Source organism: Anoplophora glabripennis, unplaced genomic scaffold (assembly GCF_000390285.2).
Source record: "Anoplophora glabripennis isolate ALB-LARVAE unplaced genomic scaffold, Agla_2.0 scaffold31, whole genome shotgun sequence".
Lineage (NCBI taxonomy): Eukaryota > Metazoa > Arthropoda > Insecta > Coleoptera > Cerambycidae > Anoplophora > Anoplophora glabripennis.
The window spans coordinates 1490668-1514031 of record NW_019416897.1 but is presented as its reverse complement, the minus strand read 5'-3'; the positions used below and the strand labels follow the sequence as shown (position 1 = coordinate 1514031).

The window sequence follows — 23364 nt, the reverse complement described above, 5'->3', positions numbered from 1 at the left end:
TATTTGACAGCTTATTGACGTAGGTACTTATTTTTCCCTTGTTTTTTTTGGTTATAATAGAGCTTAGTATTGCATTCGTATTAGCAGCATAAACGACAGACACCCAAGAAAAATTTAAACGCTCGAGCTGCGCTTTATTTGCCTAATACTCTTGAATAATAAATATTGTCACACCGCACCGGTTGCTTGTGATGAACACTAGTCAGTACGATTGGACAGTTTTTTGACCTTGAACGAGGCCTAGATAACTAGATTGTAGCTTTGGTATGCCTGAAGAACAATATGTAAATAGTTCCAGGAAAAATCTGTGTTATAGTGTCATTTGGCCAAACACATTGTTATGTCAACCAAATTTCTGATTCATAATAGATGAGCCCATACTAGGAGTTGGCATTTCAAAGGAAAGCATTACATATTAAATATTTTAGGTGGTACATAGGGTGTCCCTTAATTCAACTGTCCAACTTCTACAGGGTGTTCCTTGATTAAAATGAACACTAAAAGTTCGTTTGAACTATAGTCTGTTTAGAAATGAAAGATAGTAAAGTAAATGCTTATTATGTATGTAAATTGTAAATAAATGTAGTACTGGTGCTTATATTCAATATTTTTATATTATGTATTTTCGGTATAGGGGAGGTGTACCTTTAAAAAAACTTTGTGTGACCGGGTTGTACTAAATTGTAGCAGGTAGCTAAAATTTAATCCCCGACAATCCGTCTTTGTCTATGCCGCTTCAATTTCTCGGTCTATTTCTCTTATAAGTAAACAATATAAAAACAGCATTTCAAAACATGAGGCTACTTTAAGCATCATAACCGGGTTAAGAGGGTTTTTAGTAATTCAAATAAAATTATTCAATATTATTATCAAAATATTTATTTAAATTTAATGAATGGACTTTTATTCCACACAAAAATATATGTATTTTGAAAATTCAAATTATGGTGAGTAAATGTAGTGTTGTATAAATGTACAATAAAGAAAATAAAAAAGCAGGTATATTAAAATTCATCCTCTGAATATTCTGATGAATTATCTTCGTCTCCTAGATTGATAACGATAGGTTCCACAGTAACGTCAATTAAATTATCGAGTTCCCACTTTTCCACGATGTCGTCAACACTGTTGGTAGGATTTTGGTGTTTCAATGCATTAAATACATTTAATATAATAATCTTCTCATTCTGAGACAGCGCACATCTTTTCACGCGTTTAGCAGGTACGTAATCTGATAAGCTCGACATTTTACCCAAACAATATTATATCCATTGGCACAATAATCACTAAACACAAGTCGAATTTTACTCTACTGCACTAGCACGTCTTCGTATATTCAGCTCTAAGACTGGATTGATCTGTCACAATACACTGGCTCCTGCTCTATGATGTATCCAGTAAAATATACTAATGTACACCCATTACCTGTTAGCATTAGTGTTACCCGATAATTACCTGGAACGAAATATTACCACGCCCATGGCCGGTTCTTATCTCGGGGTTTTATTACTCTCTTTCATTTCCAAACAGACTATAGGAGTAAATCAACACAGTCACAACTTTCCTTGATGTATTAATCTTGAAAGTAACTGTAGCATGGTGGAATCAGAATTGACATCTAGTACCTTCACAGAATCGACTTTTAAGTTTAACTAAATTTCAATAATCAGTTAAACTAATAAAAAAACTTTATTTTATAACGATTACCTGCCACTTATACGCTGCTCCAGAAATAGTAATCGATAAAAGTTATTAGAATTTTCTAAGATATTTACCTTTTTGTTCAAATTTTGACAGGCCAAAGAATCTCTGTAGCTTTTTTCGTGGACATTTAAATTTTGGTATAGTGTGAGATTCTAAATCTTTCTCTTGTCTTCTGTAATTAATATAATTTCGAAATAATATGTCAAATATTCAACCTTATTTTGTGTAATACTATAGGTTATGTGTTCTGGTTACATTTTGAATTTTTGACTCATTCAGAATGCGAAGTGTTAAATTTATTTATTATTTGAATTCTGTAAACTAAATGCACATGTTTGCTTTTATTGTTTCAGTTATGTTCTAGTGAAACTGAAATTAGCTTCAGTAATAAACATTTGCCTATTTCATACAGCCATTGCCTACTTAAACGGAAAATTATGCACAATAACGTAAAGGAAAGCTCATTAATTTCCTACTGTAATGTTATTTTTATACTCTTGAATGTTTAAGCGTAGTAAACAGTTCTCGGAAAGGTTGATCAGTCATAGATATTTATTGATATGCAGTTAACGGGGACATTGTTTGCTTGAGGAATCATTTATCGTCATAATTTTGTATTATTAGAATCGTTATCCGATGTACGTTGGGTAGAAAATTTACCAGCCGTCTAAAATTTATACCTACAATAACTAAAGGTTCCAGATGTGGAAAATTATAATGAAGAACTGAAGGAGTTATGGATTACAGTTTTTTATTCACGATTCCCTGCTCGGGTCTAGATCTAATTTATAGTGTCATTTGTCTTATACGGGTTTTATTTCCATTTTTATAAATGTACTGGAAATCCCCAAATTAAAATAAACGATGAGATTTACGAATTTTTTTTGTTGAAACACCTTTGTTTGAGCGTCTTAAAATAAATTAGTAGAAAGATTCGTTTTAGAGAAACTAACAGAAATGATCTAAATATTTTCAATTTTCATCATGTCTATCTGAATTAGTTATATTACTATCAATAATAAAATTAATTGAATAATCTACAGGGTGTCCTTGAAAAGGATGGACAACGCTTGATCATAAGTTCCTTGTATGAAAATTAGACCATCTAGCCTAACTTACTTATATACAAAAGTGCACGCCTACTGAGATATAGCCTTCTAAATATGGAACAGATAACCTAGTTTTTTTTTCAAATAATTTGGAATCTGTGTTTCTTCGAAACTTCAAATTTGGTACACATTTTTTTATATACCTAAAGGAAATGTAAATATAGAATTTGGTGAGGATACACATACATGAACTTTTAGAAAATGTTTTGCCTCTTACAGAATTTTGATATCATTACACATTAAATGTTATAAAATCATTTTAAATAATTAGATCAGTCTAGTACGAGGTGCCATATAACAAAGAAAGGAAATGTGAAGGAAATTGTTGTGCTAGTGTTCGAACATATGCTGAAAGATTTCCTAATCGAAGATTTATAAATCACAAAACATTTGCTAATGTGGAGAGACGCCTTCGGGAAACAGGACGTTTTTTACCTGTACGGCTAGAACTATTCAGCTGAAGAACAAATTTTGGAAAAGGTCGAAGAAATATGGCAAGAAAGTACAGAGGTTGTCTTTGAAAAAGTATTAAAAGACCAGTTATTACATCCATTCTACCTTCAATCAACTTTTACTTACCAATAGATCCTCTTATATTATTAATTAGTCCAACAAAATTACACTTGAAGAAAAAAAATGTTACCTAAACTTTTATAAGTGGAAATGGTAAACGGATTTATAATAAACCTAAAAAAAATAAATGCGTGAGCAGGGGCGGCAGAGGATTGATTTCGGGGGTAGAAAAGTATCCAATACAAAAGTTGTACATCATGCAAAAATCTACAACTCTTGTTATAGGTCACTTTTTAACATAACCTCAAAATTTAAGAGAAAAATGCGAAAAATAGTTTTTTCTTATTTTTCGTTTTTTATTTCTCATTTCCGTAAAAATAATTTAATTTTAACGAAACTTGGTAAAACGATTTTGCTAAATTTTGTATTTTCGGATGTCGCGTCAACTGTAGACTTTGTAGTTAATATTTTGTATTGCTGAAATCTCAAATCATTCAGAGATAATTTATCACTTGTGCATTTGTAATTCGACTTGGATATTTATAGCAGTACTGTATAAAAATAAAGTTTTGGGTCAAACAATGAGACACAGTTTATTTTTCCGTAGAATTGAATGGTGTAATCAGTTTTTGAATGTTTTTTAATTTAAACAATTACTGAAACTTTTTTACTTTTTTTGCTGTTTTGAGCATGTTTTTGAACTGTGATTACAGATTTTTTTATTACACCAAAAAGTATATATCAAATATCAAAAATGATAACCGGTAGAACTCTGTACGATGATTTTTCTAAGTAGAATTTTTCTTTTAAAAAAAGTGTTTCAGGCCGTAAAAAATGAATATTTCAGAAACTTCTTGATTTTTTCATCTAGAAAAAATTGTGGTTATTTAAGACACAGAAAGGTATACTTTCACCAAGTTTCGTCAGAATTAAATTATTTTTGCGGAAATAAGAAATAAAAAACGAAAAATCAGAAAAAACCTGTTTTTCTTCGCATTTTTCTCGAAAATTTTGAGGTTATGTTAAAAAGTGACCTTTGTGATTTTTGCATGATCTATAACTTCTGTATTGGATACTTTTTTGTTTGACATCAACTTTCGCCAGAAATCTCAATAATACAATTTTTCATAACTTTTCAACCCCTGATATCAACCCTCCGCCGCCCTTGTTCACGCATTTATTTTTTTTTGTTTATTATAAACCCCTTTACCATTTCCATTTATAAATGCAGGTGCAGGTAACAATTTTCTTTTTTTCCCTCTAAATTAGTTATTTCGATCGATCTGTGATCCTTATTTAAAATACTAGTGTTGATTTTTTATTTTATTGATTGATAATACTAACAATAAGACTAAAAATGTGTAGTTAATTTTGTTTTTTTTTAATGTGAAGTTTTTTCATTATTATTCCCTGCTTTGAGGCTACAGTTATAAATTAATTTTTAGTACTTAATCGGAATTTTTGCCTCTTGCCTGTATATGTATTCTCACCAAATTCTTTATTTACATTGCCTCTATATGAAAAAATATATGTACCAAATTCGAAGTTTCAAATTATTTGAAAAAAACTAGGTTATCTATTCTATATTCAGAAAGTTATCTCAGTAGGCGTGCACTTTTGTATATAGGTAAGTTAGACTATATAGTCTTATTTTCATCCAAGGAACCTGTGGTCAAGCGTTGTCCATCCTTTTCGGGGGCACTCTGTAGATTATTCAATTAATTTAATTATTGATACTAATATAACAAATTCAGTTACAGATGTTGTCCAATATTTAATGACATTGTTCGCCAAATCTGCATCCCTCTGGTTTTACTCATTTGATGAGGACCATTGAAATAGACAAAAACCGATGTGAACAGCAACTATGGAGCAGGATTCAAAATGCAGCTAATTTAGTTTCTTTCATAGGACTGAGTTTGACAGTTTCAACAATGTAAAGGTTTACAAATTGGTTATTTATCATAAAATTAATTCAAATCGACAATTAATGCAGTCGAGATTGTATTCTGATTAAATAACCTGGTCTAAAATCGATCAATGTAAGTCAAATATTTGAATCAATGTGATATTTTTCTAATTTTCAAAACGTTTGTTTTTCAATTTCAATTATTTTCAATTAAAAAATCTACGGTTTAGGACTGTTAGTATATTCAGGTCTTCTGGATTAAAATAATTCAAAGAATTTTTCTCATAGAGATGGTCGTATTGGGTCCCGTGTAAAAGAATATTTTTAATCAAGCTTTCAATCACAAAAGTACGGGATGCTGCCATTAAATTATTTAATAAAATTCTATATCAAGTACCAGTATGCAGCACATGTCTATATATGCGTTGGAAAAATCCCAAATTGCACATCAATATTTTTAGTTTAAAACCAAACACACTTTTCTCATTACGGGAATGTATATACACACCTACCTAATATAAACTTAAGTGACTTAAATCTTAAACCGCGGTGTCGAAACTACGTGGAAGATATAACCGCCAGATACATGTGAAAAAGCTTTTCGCGATCTCGACATACAGACGCAAATATCGTAGGTATATTTAACTTATCTGCTCTTGTTTATTTGCCTAAAATTCATTGTTATTTCCTAATAATCTAATGATTTTGTAAAATATGTAAATGCGAAATAAACTGTAAACAATTATCTGTTTTATTACAGAAGATGAGATATTTTTTTTAATCCAAAAACGGATTTAGCATACAAAGAAAATACCTCCATGATTTTTAAAAAAATGTGAAATTGCTGTTAAATAACAATCCAATAACAGTTTAAGATACAGAACATACTACTAATACCTGGTGTGTACACAAGCTCTGTGATAACTTTGACAGATCGTAGCTGGGTTAATTTAATTTTTTCTTATATGAACATAGGTCCGATTAGTTTTTGTTTAGAAGTTACAAGTATTTTAAAATATATACTTTACCTATCTGCTCTGACTATGAGAGCAGATAGGTAAAGTAACTTCCTAGAGAAATAAGCGATTTCGAGTTATAAATGCATATTTTATGATCAAATAAATAGAAATATTTGATAAACATTACATTTCATCAATTATTATGAATGAATATTTATAGTAATTGTACAGTTGTTACATTTAGTAACATTTATAAAATCTGGATAATTATTTCCCTCACGTTTACTGATTGTCACATTTTTCTCAAAATGATATGACCGCTCCATTTCAGTCACCGGAGGCTCAATATTATCTGACTGTTCTATAAAAACAGCATGATGCGACGTACTACTAGAACCTGGAATTGAAGTGTCATTGTAAAGAACCCTAGAGACTATTTCATTTTTGTTACACAACATAACTTTCTGCAATTGATTGCTGATTTCCACCCACCATGTTTTGTTGATTGCTAATACATCAACTCCTGTATTAGCCAGTAACGTTGCCGATGTTCTTCGGAATGAATCGCCTGTATATGTTTCAGGATGTTTTAGTTTCAAAATGTGTGCAATCTTATTAGGAATCCTAGAAAGGGTATTCTTGCCGACTGGTTGGTTGTAACAGTTTTAATTTCCAATCTAATCTTGATATATTTCTTGAGAATTTCTAGGTAAGACACAGAACCCAAACAAGAAGTAAGTAACTGTAAACGTACGTGACATACCATTTTTAGAATTCGGAATTGTAACTATAATAATGTCCTCGAAATTTTTGAAATTAACGTTGTCCGAAGTAAGTTTGCATCATTCATCAGAACGGCATGCTACAACAATGCCTAAGACCGTCACTACCTTCATTAGCAAATATGTGTTATCGGATGCCTGAACGAGAATATCATTGACTTGTTCTCTTGTTTGACTTTTTAGGTGTATAGCCGTCATTCTTACGTTTCAAAAATGCCCAGCTTGGGGTATTTTGATATATCCACGTTCTCCATGAAAATAGTTGACTTAATCATTGAGTATTCACCCCACAAACTTGCCGGTGACTTTAAAGTTCTTGACTTTTTCATGAAATATGCTAGCAGTAACATTTCAGTTACACCAGTATTTTTGATCTCGTACCATTCTTTGAAATTTCTATATGCTTGTCCGTAGCGCACTTTCGACTTCTCGTGCAATAAAAATTCGTAGGCAGCATTTGCTGCACTTTCTATAGGAAAATCACTCATTTAGAAATAATAATTAAAAATCAGCAAAATTGCAACTTTTATGTAGCTTTGTTTATAAACACCCTAGAAACGACAAAATCCAAACAACCAAGGCGACTTTGCAAGATTTCGAATAATATCAAAATTAATTGATTAAGAAATGTTAAAAAATAAAACCTAATCTTTATTTCATGAACCATAAAGGACTATGGGAGCAGATAAAATGTTATACACCACGCCGTAGTTAAGTATAATTTACCAGTCTCGGACTCTATTGCCAGCCCTCGCTCCGCTCGGGCGCGAAATGTTTGGAAGAAATATAATTGATGACGTCATTAGTCGTTTCTGTCAAATCGCAAAGATAATACTTTCGATTGAAAATGGAGCTTACCTCATCCCATTTAACACCACGTCTCCCAAATTTTATTTAAATTTTTTGTATCCTCATTCCTCACAGTAGGCCCATACTATTGATTTTGAGACACTCTGTACAGTTGACCTTAGCAACCTCCGGAGTTGAAACTACCCTACTCACAATACCGAAACCTTTTTAGCTGTCAAACTTCAGAAGCGTTCGTAGTAGGTACTGATTATGATTACGGTTATAAAACTGTCAATTAAAGTTGGATATTGGAAAATAAAACCGTTGTAACCAGAATTTATTATTATTTTATTTATTAATTTAATAAAATTGTTCTATTTTAACAGTGAATAAAGTCGTTATGATATAAATTTTTTAAAATGTGTCTCTTGTAAACTATTAATTCCATTTCAGAAAATATCACGCCGTTGTATATGGAATTTAAAGGTTTTTTCTTTTGATGTTCTACTCGACTCTGCTTCCAATTTAAAGTTTTTAAAGTGGCGGTTATCTCACCTAGAGGGATGATGGTAGAGACTTCGAAGTTCTACAAAAAAACTGTGCCAGATCTAAACAAATTTGAAGCGTTCGAGCGTAGTTCATTCCAATAAAAATGGGGTGGAAGCTCTTCGTTGGACCACCCTGTATGAAGTTTTTTTCATAAAATCTTAACAGCGGCCTCTTAAACTTCCCTGCATAATTTTCAAACGATTTTATCAAATCAAAACAGCAACTGGTTGGTTTTCTTGTGATATGTAAAAGTAAATGGCAATTTTCATAAATCTGTTGTGTTTTTCCGAAGTTTCCGAAGTACGTCTGTACGGATGAAGGACATAAAGCGTCGAGTCTCGTCACGTGAAAAATAAAACCACGACTAAACGGAGAAATCTCCGCCTGAAAGGCATTTTGGAGATTTAGCGAACATGTGTTACCGGCGAGGAAGACCGCAGCCGCCGCCGCCGCGTCCTCGTACGGACGGGAGCGGGACACGTGCTGAGTTCCGTGGAACCGGCGTCGATAAAATGTTGCAGAACACACTCGTGAATGTGGCAACAATATTTATAGAATGATACACTTTCTGGTACTGTTTATTTTTACATCGGCATTCCGTTCCTCGGTTTTTTCGCCGGCCGAGGAAATCCGAGATCTGTCAAGGATGGACGTTCGCGGTGAATCAGAAGCGGACGTCACATCGGGATCGGTATCTATAAACAGATGCAGAATTAATTGTGCTGACAAAAGAATTGAGTTCCTACACGTTTTGGAAATGTATAGAACTGTTAAAACGATAAAAAAATATATTACCTGACACAAAAGTACAACGAAATTATTCGTTACGGGGTATTTTTCATGTGCATTCCGTCAGGTATATTAATTGTATGACAGTTCTTTTTATCACTATTCATCGTCGTTATTTCTGTGTTCTATTATTGTTAGTTAGTAGATGAGGAAAAGAAATTGTTCTGTACGGGAGCGGACAGGAAAACTGCAAAAAATCTTATTTCATCAATAACTTGAAAAGTATTAGGAATTTGACAAATATGCAAAGAACCAAAGTTGTACAGCATAAAATTCTGTATAAAAAAGGTATAGAGAAAATTGAATTATGTGCCATAATTTTAATTTTTTATTCAGAAAATTTGGGATGAAGGTAAAATAATATAGAGACAAGAGATTCGTAGGAAATTTGAGGATTTTTTTACAGTGGGATTTTTTTTAATGTAATCACCCCAAATTCCGCATTGCTCCACTGCACTGCTAGGCAATTTCTCAACCACTTGTCAACAGCTGAGATTTATTGTCCAGTCGCCGAGTTCGGCTGTCTGTGTACGCCGTTTGCCCGCCTGCGCATTCTTCAACTGGGCGTATACATTTCTACCACCCCCCACGTTTAGTTCGACCAGACTTGTATATGGGTATGGCTAAATAAATATGGGAACAAGTTTTTCAAATATTTCAATGCCGAGTTGTTGCGTTAGCGACCGAACCTGGTACATACTACCAACTTCTTGGTTCTTCAATTGAGATCGGAAAGACTATACCTTCGATGATCCCACACAGTTTTCGTACGGAAGGAATGATTTTTTCCTGTAAAGTAGCACATAGAATGAAAGTTTGAAGCTACTCATTTCGAATAAACTTTATTTTATGCATCCGGAAATATCATGGTTGTTACCGTAAAGCACTGGTTTATTTAGAAAAATATGCCTCCGATACCCTGTATCTCCGCCACTGGAGCATGTAAATTTTAGGAAAAACCTTCAAATTTTGGACAATGTTTATATAAATACATGTGCCCAATTTCAAATTATTTCACTTACTAGTTTTTAAATTATTTAAAAAAATTAAAAAGTATTTTTTGAGGTTTAACACCCTGTATCTTTTTAACGAAGCATCCTAGATAAAAACTTTATAGGAATACTCCCCTTAAAATTCAATAAAGAATACGAGGTTTTTGGCCACCATTTGTGAATCACCTTATAAACTTGTATACAGAAAAAAGCGATTATTTTGAATCAAGGACACATTTATTTGGTATACATGTAAACGGTGTGTAAACATATCATAACCTTGAATTAATAAACTCGTTCTTCTGACAAAATTTATTTATTTAAGTGAAATAATAATATAACAAAAAATATATTTTCTTATTTTGAAGTATAATTAGAAATGAATTCGATAATGGGATTTATTATGTAGGGATATTTTTCAGGTAAAAGTAAGCAAAAAAGTTAATAAGGGTTTTCATTTCAAGAACGAATAGCTTCACAAAAATTTGGTAAGGTCATGCCTACATGTAGAACATACAAAACCCTTCCTAGTAGTTTTTCAATTCATTTGCAGTACCGTAGATATGGGGAGTCAGCTACTTTTATGAGGTGTATCTTTTACACCTATGACTATATTTAAATCCTTATGCATACTCGGTGAAAACGACACAATTACGAAAAAAATTACTCTTAGTAATGAACAATAATAACAGCAGTAATAATAGTAACGACATCGAACAACTGTAATATAACAAAGGTAACAGTAGTAATGAACTTTTTATTTGTTTTGAAACAAGGAACGGTTTATGAAAACAATTTTAATTAATAGGTTAACTCGTAGAAAATCTAAGTTTGAACGAGGTTACTACACAAAAATAATAAATAAATTTAAATTAAACATAAAACATGTAAACATAGTCTAACATTGTTATGGCAGGAATGAATAAAGAAAATAACAATACTTTTAAAGTTATGTGTAGCAAATGAAATTAGAAATAATAAATTAAATATCTACAAAAAAGTCTATTTAATTCGTCTCCTAAAACAAATTCTGATTTCAATCACTGTTATGCAATTTACTCCAAAATTTAAAAATTACAAAAATTTTGAAGAATGTTTTGTTTTTCATAAATGTCCCTTTAACTAACTATGCGTAATAGTTATTTGTTTAACTAGGTAATAAAGCACAAGCGGCTGATATTTACTAGACGAGGCGCAGCCGAGTCTATTAAAGCAGCCAAGGCATTTAATCTACTTTATTGTCAAGGTAAACACATAATTTTTTCGCTGATCAATTTTAATTTTATCATAACAGAAAACAAAGCTATTTATTTTATATTATTAAATTGTATGATACTGCTTTCATAAATAATAATTATTTCATCATTCATTAGTTATCGCCTATTTAAATCCATAACAATAACTATTCTTTCCAATAATTTTTAAAACCTGCTTTAAAAAATTTGATTTGATTGAATATTCACAAAATTATTCTAATTGTTTATAAGTACAAAAATTCGACCAATGTTTAAACAAGCGCCAGAGCTTTCCTAATTGACGGATTAGAATTTTTTTAAAAGCGATTGAAAGCTTGAGGGCTCTTCTATATGAGATTAAATATTCAAGTATCTAAAGGCTTTGATTTTTGCTGTGCAAAATTTTGAAAATTTGCAAATTTTTTTTCAAAATCTGGCAAAATTATTATGCAAAATCTATAGAACCGATTTTGATGAAATTTGGTGTGATGATTCTACATAACATGAAGTTTTCTTGAGCCCAGTATGAAGGTCCTATACCCAATTTAAAGACCCCAAAAAAATTCCCTAAAAAGTAATCTTTTTTAACCCCATTTTTGGCGATTTTTTCGATTTTTACAATAATAATCATGATTGATTCGATTTGTAACTAGTCATATTTTGTAAAAAAATTAATTACAAACATTTTTCTCTTCCATTTTCGCCTAAAATCAACTCTTGAAAAGATACATAATTAAATAAGAAAAATATGACTTTTCGAATGCCACCAAAAATTTTCATTTTTAGTGATATTTGAAAGCCAAAAAGCCAAAAATCTCCGTGGATATACGATTAATCCAAACCAAAACAGATACCGCCTAGTCTATGTTTTTTTTTGTGATTTACCGTCAAAATACTGGATATGCATTCCAAATATATCCCCTTTGGCCAAAACAATTACAACCTACTGTATAATAAGAATGCACACCCCACTTTGACCCGAAGTATTATTTTTAATACTACCATAGATGTATGGTGATTTGAATAATTGATTCTGTGAAACAATGTGACATATTGTTTTGTCTGAAAATAATTCCCCTGTATTGTTTGTTTAACATAATGCTTTCTGGCTGGTGAAACTATAGCATCGGATTGTACCCGCTGTTGTCTACTTACTTCGGATTTGTTAACGATCAGGGGCGAAAACTTTAACGTAAACAGTTTCCTTAGGATCGTTTGTCTGCAGTAATCTTTTTATAGAAAATGGAAAGAAAATAGAACGGCTTGACGTTTGTTCTATATTTTTAAAATTGCATTAAGCATAGCGGTGCGCGAAGTTAACAAACAATCTTCCTGGAATTAATAAAGCCTCGTAATTGTGTTATTCAGCGATTTTACAAGAATAACCTTCTTTGTGTTGGAAAATAATTGTGACGGCGACAGGGGTTGTTTGGATATTTGAATGCAGACTTATATGTGTGCAGTACAAAGCGGCAGTTTGTTACAATCGTGTTTCACCTTGCTTTTGTTTTTAACCGCTCGAATTTCCACAGAGCAACGGTTTTCGTTAAAGTTTGGTGTTTTACGAATTTATGGAAAATATTATTAAAGAAAACATGTATTTATTTATGCCAAATCTGTTGAAGAAGAAAAGTACAGTGTATACGGGGTGTTAGTGATAAGTTTTGCCTTTAATGGCGTTTTCTACCGATGAAAATAATCAACTTTTGCCCTATAAAAATTTTTAATAGGACTCTTCCCTACGGAGATACAGGGTGTTAAAAGTTTTAAATATTTACATATTTGATTTTTCCTGTACCTTCACTGGCAAAAAATAAATTAAAAATATTTAGTGATAAAATTTGTGGGATAACATTTTTTTAGTAGGGACTATTTTTTCATGGATAACTTATTCCAAAATACACTCAATTTCCCAATTATCTAAAGACCAGTAAATCTTGCATTGTACATTGATTGTATGATTGTACATTTTAAAAACATTTAAAATTATTTAAAAAAACCAGTAGCGTACGATTTTCTTTCAAAAAGGTCCCCTACCCCCCAATAACTACGACACTGGAGTGTATTTTGGAATAAGTTATCCATGAAAAAATAGTCCCTACTAAAAAAATTTCATCCCCTAAATTTGGTCACTCAATTTTTTATGCCAGTGAAGTTACAGGAAAAATAATATAAATATTTGAAACTTTTAACACCCTGTATCTCCGTAGGGAAGCATCCTATCAACAATTTTTATAGGGCAACACTTGATTATTTTCATCGATAGAATACGCCATTAAAATTTGGCAAAACTTATACTAAACATTTTTTTAACATTCGACTATGTCGTTGAAAAATTCTTTGAATTTAAAATATACTAAGGAACATATTCTTAAAAATGTGTAGCAATATTTGTTTGTAGAAAATTTTGAGGTGGTCAAAAATGTCCTCTTTTCTTGCATAGGAAATTTTAGTGTCAATAAATAATTAAAATATTTAACATGTGTATTTCTTGTATCATTAAATTAAAATTTTACATTAAATAACATTTATTTAACAAAAACGCAAAAGTTTTGCACCAGTCTAATGGCATGTAGATTTCAACGAAAGTATTATATTTAATATTTTAGACTGTAAAGTTAATTTTACTAAATATCTTGGCCAAGAAATTGAGGAAAATAAAAATGATTTTAACTTATTGGTAAATTTTGAGTTTTTTAATAGCACCAATTGCAGTTACTACTATAACTGAGCACTTAAAAAGTGAAAAAACAAATGAAATTAACATGCTTTAGATTAAAGATACTCTAGGAAAGCGCATATTTGCAAACTAACTAAAGCTCCTCAAAATTTCGGAAGAAGTAAAATAAAATTTTCATGTGCAATCAGTCAATTTTAACTTCAGTTAATTTTTGTTATGTAAATATTAAATAAAATAAAAAAAACAAAGTAATTTATCTTTAGTAAGTTATTTGTTTTGCACAGCTGTTGAAAACATGGGTAAAATTTGTCGTGTTCAAACTATTAAGTCTTAATAGTAAATATTTTTTTGAATCGGTAAAACATGAATTAGTATCAGTTTGTTTTAAAAAATTCATTAAAACACTATTTACAGGGTGTCCCGAAATGTATGCAACAAAATTTGGTCATAGATTCTTAAGACAAATTTAGGGGACCCGTATTTTTTCTTTTTGCCAACTGGCCCCCTCTTTCGGGGGCCAGTTGGCAAAAAGTTGGGATACCAAATCACTAAATTTGGTACAGAGGGGTTTTATAACATGTGGAATCTCACAGTGCTACGCTTTTGGCGAGAAACCCCCTTAAGACACTTTCGTGGGCCCCCTGGTCTTTGGAACTAGAAAAATTTGGTAGCAAATTTGATTTTTTTAAAATTATTAGTTAGCTAGAAGGCCATTGAATTTAGAAACTTTTTTGTCTCTTGATATATATTTGTTTCGTAAAACGCAATGTTTTTGAGGAAAATGGCGTATCACGATATGCATTCGATCACATTTTTGCATTTTTCTCGAAAACATTGCGTTTTACGAAAAAAATATAAAGAGACAAACAGTTTCTAAATTTAATGGCTTTCTAGTGGACAGATAATTTTTAAGAAATTTAAATTGGCTCCAAAGTCAAGGGGGCCCACGAAAAATTGTCTTAAGGGGGTTCTCCGCCAAAAAACGTAGCACCATCAGATTTCACATGTATCAAATTTAGTGATTCTCGTACAACAGGGTTCTGAGATATAAAAAAAAAAGATTATTCTTAGGGGAAGACTTCAGGGGGCTGTAACTCCGAAAGAGGGGGCCACTTGGCATTCTTGGCAAAAATAAAAAATACGGGTCCCCTAAATTTGTCTTAAGAATCTGTGACCAAATTTTGTTGCATGAATTTCGAGACACCCTGTATAATAATCAGGAAGTTTGAGATTTTAATGCATATGTTTGAGAAATTGTAATGCAAGAACAGTTGGATACTTTTTTTTTATATTTTGTAGTTGGTCAATTACCAGTAGTATTCTGATTTATTTTATAGCATGCAGAAATATTTGCGGCATGCATCATTAATTCTTATGCTATTAATATAATTTATTACAGTGAATGTACTTCGGAATATACAAAATCTTTTGTACAGGGTGTCCCACTATTTCGTTCATAACTTTGATGGGGGATAGAACATGAAAAATAACAGAATTCGTTCCTGTAACATTTTTCTGTAAAACACTAGGACATTCAACTTTTAATGAACAATTTTCTTTTCTTTATTAGGTAATTATTATTGAAATAAATATATATTTTTTTTTAAATTTGGTAAAAAATAATCATTTTAGGGACACATTTTGAGCAAAAAACATTTTTCCGCTAAAACCATTGGCGTAATTCTGAGATTGTTTGCGTTATCCCTCTAAACCTCTGCACCAATGCAATGGTGAAGAATATTTTTTTCGGTACATATAAGTATTAAAGCTTTTATATATTTTTCTGGAAAATGAAGGGCGCGATATATAACGGGGGTTTCTTGTATTTTGTATTTGTCTGCTTTTTTTCAGTGTCAAATTTTCATAAAAATAACTCCTAAGGCGAAAGGGTTTATTTTATTGGTTTTTTAATTTTTTTTACACGTGGCACTATACCGAAAAAATACAGAAAAAAAGGGAAAACTATGCCACAAATAAATGACTTCAGACAATATCTCTCTTTCAGATATCTTTACTTTTTGTAATCAGGGTCATTTTATGGAATTACGTATCTTGGTTCATAGGAATATTACAAGCTTATTATTTTAACAACAGTATTGGTAAAAGCCGAGTTAAATAAGTTTGAAAATTTTTTTAATATGTTTAGAGAATATATTATTTTAATTATTATCTAAACTATTTTTTATATACCTTATAGATAATTTGTAGATAATAAAGAAGATACAAATTTATGTATAAAAGTTGAACGCGTTGTATCAAGGAAAGTAGCATTTTATAGAAATATGTTGTAGAAGTATTATTTTTTTATGCTTTATCCTTTATCAAAACTATGAACCAAAAAAGGGCGACGCCCTGTGTATTTATTTACATTATTATTTAAAAATCAAGTTACGTGTTGGGCATATGTTTTGTCACAGACTTGACACAACTTTAAAAAAATTCTAGTCACTATGGACCCTATTTAAAGATTTAATGCATTGAAATCATCGGCACATTTTTTACTAGAAAAGTATTCCAAGAAAAAACTGAAATCATGTCTATTTTCTATTTTTTCTTACAAATCAATATTAAAATCATACAGGAAAAGTATATAAAATAATTAATTATAATCGTTTGTCCCTGTAAACGACGTTTTGCGACGGCGACGTCGACCACGAAGATCATCTGGCTCAGGAGGCATGCGTGAGGGCAGCGTACCGGTTACGCACATGCGACTTACCTCTAAAGTCATTCACTAACTACTCTGCTCTATCCCTGAAAAGGAATGCGCGCGCGCTACTCACAGCTAACTCCGTACAGCTCCAGCTGTTGCTGGTGGAAGCGTGTCGGGAGAGAAACTGACGACGATGGGGCCCATGGAAGTAGAACCGAGCCGCAAGGTGCGTGGGAGTAGGGGACCTCGGCCTGAAAAGTGGAAATGGTTTTCAGGTTTTCAGGCTCGCTGGCGTCCTGGAGACTGTTAGGATGCATAATTTGTTTCCTTGTTATTAAAACATAATCTTTTCTTATTTGATTTCAGCTTTATTCTTTATTTTTTGTTTGTCCTTTGTTTATAGTTTCGGTATAAAACTGGAGTAAGAAAAAGGTACTTAATTAAAGAAAGGTTAAAGAAAGGTCCCATTATTTTCACCTACTAATTTGTAACACTCTGTATAAGAAAAGTAATTTTTATATAGAGACTATATTACGTTGGAAAGATACTTAAAATTTCAGTGGCGTAAAAACATACATTGCGTTCCATTTGGTATCTCTTATAACAACTGAAATCTGGGAATCAAATAGATATCGATCAAATTCGAGAAATTCTTTGTATATCGAAAAAATCAATCGAGTTAACCAGAAAATTTCTTCTCAAAGGAAGACATATGTGTTTTGTACCAAACATCTGTACGTTTAAGATTCCAGAGATAAAATATTCGTTTAGATAATCTTTAATGACTAAGTTTGTTTCCACAATCTAAAAATCGCCCAGTATTTAAAAAAATATTCTTCCACTGTATTGTTTTTATATAGCGATTTTTCATTTCCGTCAGGTTAATTTAGGGTACTGAGCGGTTTATCACATACATTTTTCATTTCTCTGCGTCCAAACAAAAAGAAAAACATTGGATTTATTCGGGATTTGGTGTATTAATAATGGAAATTGTTTGGAGGTCCTCTGAAATTGAATTCAGTTTTAGTGTAAGCATTGTTTGTTTGACTTTAATTAACCTTATTTGCTTTTTTTTTGTTTTTAGTAATCGATAGAGAAATAAGCTCTCTTCCACACAACTGTTGATTTATTACTGATTAATCATACGATTGTTCTATGAGATTTGTTTCTACGTGCTTACCTATTATGGAAAAAATTGAGAAAGGAAGTAGATTTCAATACAGGATGTTAGGAGTTTGACTGTCTTAATTTTAACAGACGATATAATACATTAAAATAAACAAAAAACTTGGTCTTAAACTCAATCATTTCCGAGAAAAAAAAATTATCAAAATCTCTAACTTGATGTACAAAAGTCCGATTAATTATGGAATATTGATATAACTGCGTGCATAGAATACCATAAAATACAATGTTTATCACTTTTTTGAACTTCTTTATGCTTAATTCTAAAAAATAATTTGCGTTGTAATAATTCGATAAAATTCATATCGAGCAATTTGACAACAGTGCGACGGTTTATTAACAAGAAGTATTAAAGTGTTCAGCAATCACCAATATGTAATTCAGTTGGTATCTGGATTCGACCGTGTCGGAGTGTTTTTTGCGTACCACTATTTTCTTTTCTTGAGGTGTTTTCCAGCGAGTGCGCGAAAATTGAATTCGAGGGTGTCGTGCGTGCATCGAAAATGGTGGTGGACATGTTGAGCGTGTGTTGTAGTTTGTTTTGTACTTGTGCGTTTAAAAATTACTGAATTTTGCTTTTTGGTAAGTACTTAAATTATTTTTAATACGTATTATTATTTGGACGACGTGAATCTTTGGGTACTTTAATTACATATGTTTCAAATATATAATTTGATTAAAAGTTAACTTCCTGTTTTAAGAGATTCATAATTACTAAAATTCGAGCTAAAATTTAAGCACAACACTATCCTCATACTATAAAATCGATACAATTCATTTTATTTATTTAAAAACTGGAAAATAATTGTCTTGAAATGTTTACTAAATGTTTCACAATAATAGTTGTTTACATTTTTTCCGTAGGACAAGTCTGCCGCGTGCACACGTGGTATGCACCAGCTGTGTAGAGTTAGGTTAAGCGCTGTTGTCACGTTGTGATGAAACTCCCCAATATTATTACTCGCTGTATTTTGAAAACTGTTAATCTTACGCTCCTCTCATGCTGTTATGTCAGTCATACATCTTACACCCTGTATATTAGGTTCGTACTTTGAACTTTCTGAAATAAGTATCTAATATCCTGATGTATAACAATGATTTTCAATTATATTTTTTAACTTTAGGGAGATAACAAGCAAATTAAATTCATTACATATACAAGATGTTACAAGACTGTATCAGAAATGAAGGCTCTTCTTAGTCCAAATTCAAGAACAATTTCTTATAAAAACATTTGACCTCGAAACCTTATATAAAAACTGGGGATTTATGCAGATGTTAATGTGATGACTTGAATTCTAAACCAATGAATTGTGAGTAAATGTTACCATACTATTTTTTATATAAAAGTTTCTATTGTGCAGAAATTAGATAATTTTACATTATTATGAAAGATCCTGAATAATGGTTTAAGATATCAATAAATACCAGTTATAAAAAGAAGTATAAAATTTTAAATTACCAAAAATAATGTATGTTACAAAACCGAGAGTCAATTACTTTGATATAGAGTTACAATTTGATATATATTTTTATATTTCGTTAAGAGAAAGTAGAAATATTTGTTATAATAGCACAAATTAATGTTGGTTTTTGTATAAATTTAAAAAATAAATTGCAACTATTGTAATAATGAAACATTTTTACAGATATCTACATCAGAAATTTGTTTTTTATTTAACTACCTACTCATGGAGTTAAAAGTGAACACTTCCTTTATACCGAATGTACAAAATGTTTTATATTCAAGATTTTAATATTGTTTTTACACTACTAATATTTATTTATCTATTTTTTATGGGCCTATTTTTGAAAAATTATATTGACGATTTTTTTTATGGGAAATGTAATTTTCCATGCTTCAAAATGTCCTTGTATCAGTGTTTTCAATAAGATTTATTTATTATTAAATCTGTGCATAAAATATAGCGATTCCTGATATGTTTTATTTCAATAACTAATAACTAATATCTAAACAATAAATATATTTTCTCCCAATATAGGAAAGATAAAGTAATTTGCTCCCTTGTCCGATTTACAATTTTTCTTGAAAAATAAATGTTTATTAGCCCAAAAAATGTCGTAGTTCTTTCGTAGTTCATGGTTCATTCCAAGGAAAATAGTGTGAAACTTTTAGATTTCGGAAGAAATAATACGTTTATTCAAAAATTGGCTCCTAAAAAATCATAATTGGGATAGAATTTGCAATTTTTTGAAATTGTAACTTCCAAATGTGAGTCATTTTACACTTCTATTTAATAAAAAATATGTAGTAAAACATATTTGACCTACAAAATATAAAAATCAATGGCATACATATTTATTTCAAAATTATGTAGACACACAATGTTACAAGTCTTTAAAGACTGGTTGAAGTCGAGTACATAGAATAGAGAATAACAAAGGGCTAAGTATAGAACCCTGTGGAACACCACATTTCATTGGAAGATATTTGATGTTATAGAATCGACACACTTGTGTTCGATTTATAAGTTAGTTCCGAATTAGAGATGAAGAGGGTCATTGAAACCATAATATAAAAGTTTGTTACTATACAGGGCGTTAATTAAGTACTTGTACAAACCTTAAAAGTTGAATCTTTGACTAATTTTAAGATATTTTTCGAGTTCTGCGTAGTTTAGTCAGAAATAATTATTTTTTAAATAATGTATGGCTCAGAAGAGTAACTTTTTTTTAACATTTTCACATAGTAGGTAGGCACCTTTCATGGTGACAGTTTCGTTGTAATGATACTAATAATTGTAATTTTCGCGTGCTATCATTTAAATTCTTACGTTTCTTAGTTGTGATCTTTGTGTGCTTGACTTTGCACTTCATTTGATTTTATTACAACCATGAACCATCATGCTTTTACTAACCGTGAATATGGCGATATGTATTTTATTTATGGTTTCTGTAATGGAAATAATCTGGTGGCTCAAAAAGAGTATTCTTTCCTGATAGAAGGCAACTTACTGCAAAATTGTTTGGAAAAATTCATGCAAGAACGATGGAATCAGGAGCCCTAACTCCAAGATATCGTGAATTTCGCCGTCCTAGGAGGCATAGGCATGATTTAGACGAAGTAATTTTAGTATTTTTTTAACGTAATCCTACTGCGAGTGTAAGAAAAGCATCTGCTTATGATGGTTCATGGTTGTAAAAAAATCGAATGAAATGCAATCTCAAGCATAAAGATTACAGCTAAGAAGATAAAGAATCGTAAGAATTTAAACGATAGCACGCGGAAGTGACAATTATTAGTATCATTACAACGAAACTGTCACCATGAAAGATGCCTACTATGTGAAAATGCTAAAAAAAGTTACTGTTCTGAGCCACACATTATTTAAAAAATTATTATTTCTGACTAAACTACGTAGAATTCGTAGGGACATTTTTTCTTCAAAAAAGTCTAATTCATTAAAAAATAATATTATTTGTTTCATAATTCAAAGGAATAAAAAAAATTCGAAAAATTTCTGTTAAGGGTAGTTAGAAAACTATCCTTATTCATAACCGATTTTGATAAAACTTATGATAGTTAAAGACCCTTGTGGTATGATTATTACCTATAATTTCCATTCCTTTGAAGGGCCATATCTCAGTAACGGTGCTCCGGAGGACCAATGTTTATAGCAACTTTTTTTACTATTTTTGGCTCTACTTTCACCTCCTTAAATTTTGTACCAACTTTTCGAAGCACCCTGTATATTCCTGCATGAAATACTTATACCTACATGTTTAAGATTCTCTCCGTATATGAAGGTTTCTCTTTGTTAAACGGTCAGAAGAAGCAACCCCCTTAGATTACTTCTCTGCCATCACTGAAATTGCGAGTTGTAGAAAACCTACTCATCATGTGGCATCGATTCTAAATCGTTCGTCACGGGTGTAAGGGGTGAAACGGCACGTGCGTTCCCTAATTATCCCTCGAAGTTTTTTCAGGGGCGCTTCCTTACCACCCATAGGTTGCCTTCGAATAAAAGGAGATCTAGTGAAACGTTTTAATTTAGTTGTTAATTTTGATTTTCCGCGAACAATGTATGCTCCGTTGATTATGTTTTGTTCCTTTTAGTATAAAATTAGATGCCTACCTTTATAGGAGGGTAGGTGGCCTCGGTGAACCGTGGCATTTCGACGTGATATCCAATAATAGGGTAGAATAACTACAAAATGGTAGTGGCGTCGGTCATTTATAACATCGTAGATAGGAAGTCATTAATATTCTAGCGTTGCTGGCGAAGTACAATGTGAAATAAATATAACCCTGTAGGTACATTGGAATAGACGCCACGAAGATTATTATGTAGTTACGATCGTATACATTTGTCTACGGTTTAACGACATTTGTAATATTTTCTTTACAGCGTAGAATAAATTACTCACGTTTTCAAATTGTAAAATATTAAGAGGTTCCTATTATTCTTGTGGCATTATAATTCTGGATGGCTATTCGCGTGTCTGACTATTTTCCTTCTCTCTCTTGTGTTTTGCTTTTGTACATCAATAATTTTTTTTAAATCACCTTCCGCATAGGGGTCAGCAACCTTCAATAAAAGGACATATTTCAAAAATGCGGGGGTTGTAGAATATTAGTGCAGTATACAAGTAGATTTATTAAGAATGGGCAATCTCTAAACTGAAGATACTCATATCAAAATATGATGATTGAGCTTAACATGCCATTATACATTGTGAAAAAATGGGTGTGAGTGAAAGCGATAAAGGTTCAGAGTGAAACTATTGAGTGAAATTATGGAGTAATGTACTCAATATAGGGCATTTTGATCACTTTACAAATTTGTGATTATATTTAAACTAAAACTGAGTACTTTCACTCATTGTCAAATGTAGGTAGGTACTCCTTAAATAAATCCATCACATAAAGTCGTATTTCGTGCACTTGTACCTAAATCAGGGTAAAGGTCCTCATTACTGTGTTGTCTGATTGTCTTTGTCTCTTTCCATCGTCCCATTAGGTTATTTCGTGATCGTGGCGTGGTGGATGGCAGTATGGCGTATGGTGTGCTTTGGAGTTGGACAAGTATCGGTTTATCTGGTAATTCTAGTGAAAATGCAGTGATTTAATTACAATAATTAAAGACAATATATTGTTTCGATTAATATTTAGTTAAATAAACGAATAGTTAAGTTATTATCTATAATAACGTATTTGTTCCGTACAATATAGGTTATGGTAATTTATTTATCCGATCAGTGAACCAATCGAGGCCTAAATTATTGTCTCTAAAACAAATCTGTGTTGAAACCACCACGACTGTTTAGTAGTTTATGACAATGATATTTAAATTAAAATTTCAAGAAAATATAAAAGTGGTGCAAAACCATTCCAAACGTTAATAATATGAAAGTATTTATTAAGTAAATTGTACTCATTAGTAGACCTAATTTCAAATTACATGGCTTTTACCCAAAAATTATACAAATTTAATAAATAAATGAAAGTTACTACAAAATACCGATCTTTATCTCTTAACTTCAAAGGTTAATAT

The 23364-nt window shown here is 31.3% G+C and overlaps 1 protein-coding gene across 1 annotated transcript in view; it reads right to left on the bottom strand.

Annotated features, from left to right (window-relative positions):
* The window catches only part of LOC108905746 (phosphoinositide 3-kinase adapter protein 1), a 140464-nt gene extending 123639 nt beyond the window's left edge, over positions 1-16825 (bottom strand). The window contains exon 1 of the mRNA XM_018708753.2: positions 16730-16825. The gene's annotated coding sequence lies outside the window, so the exon portion shown is untranslated. The remainder of the gene's footprint in view (positions 1-16729) is intronic.
* Positions 16826-23364: the final 6539 nt, after the last annotated feature.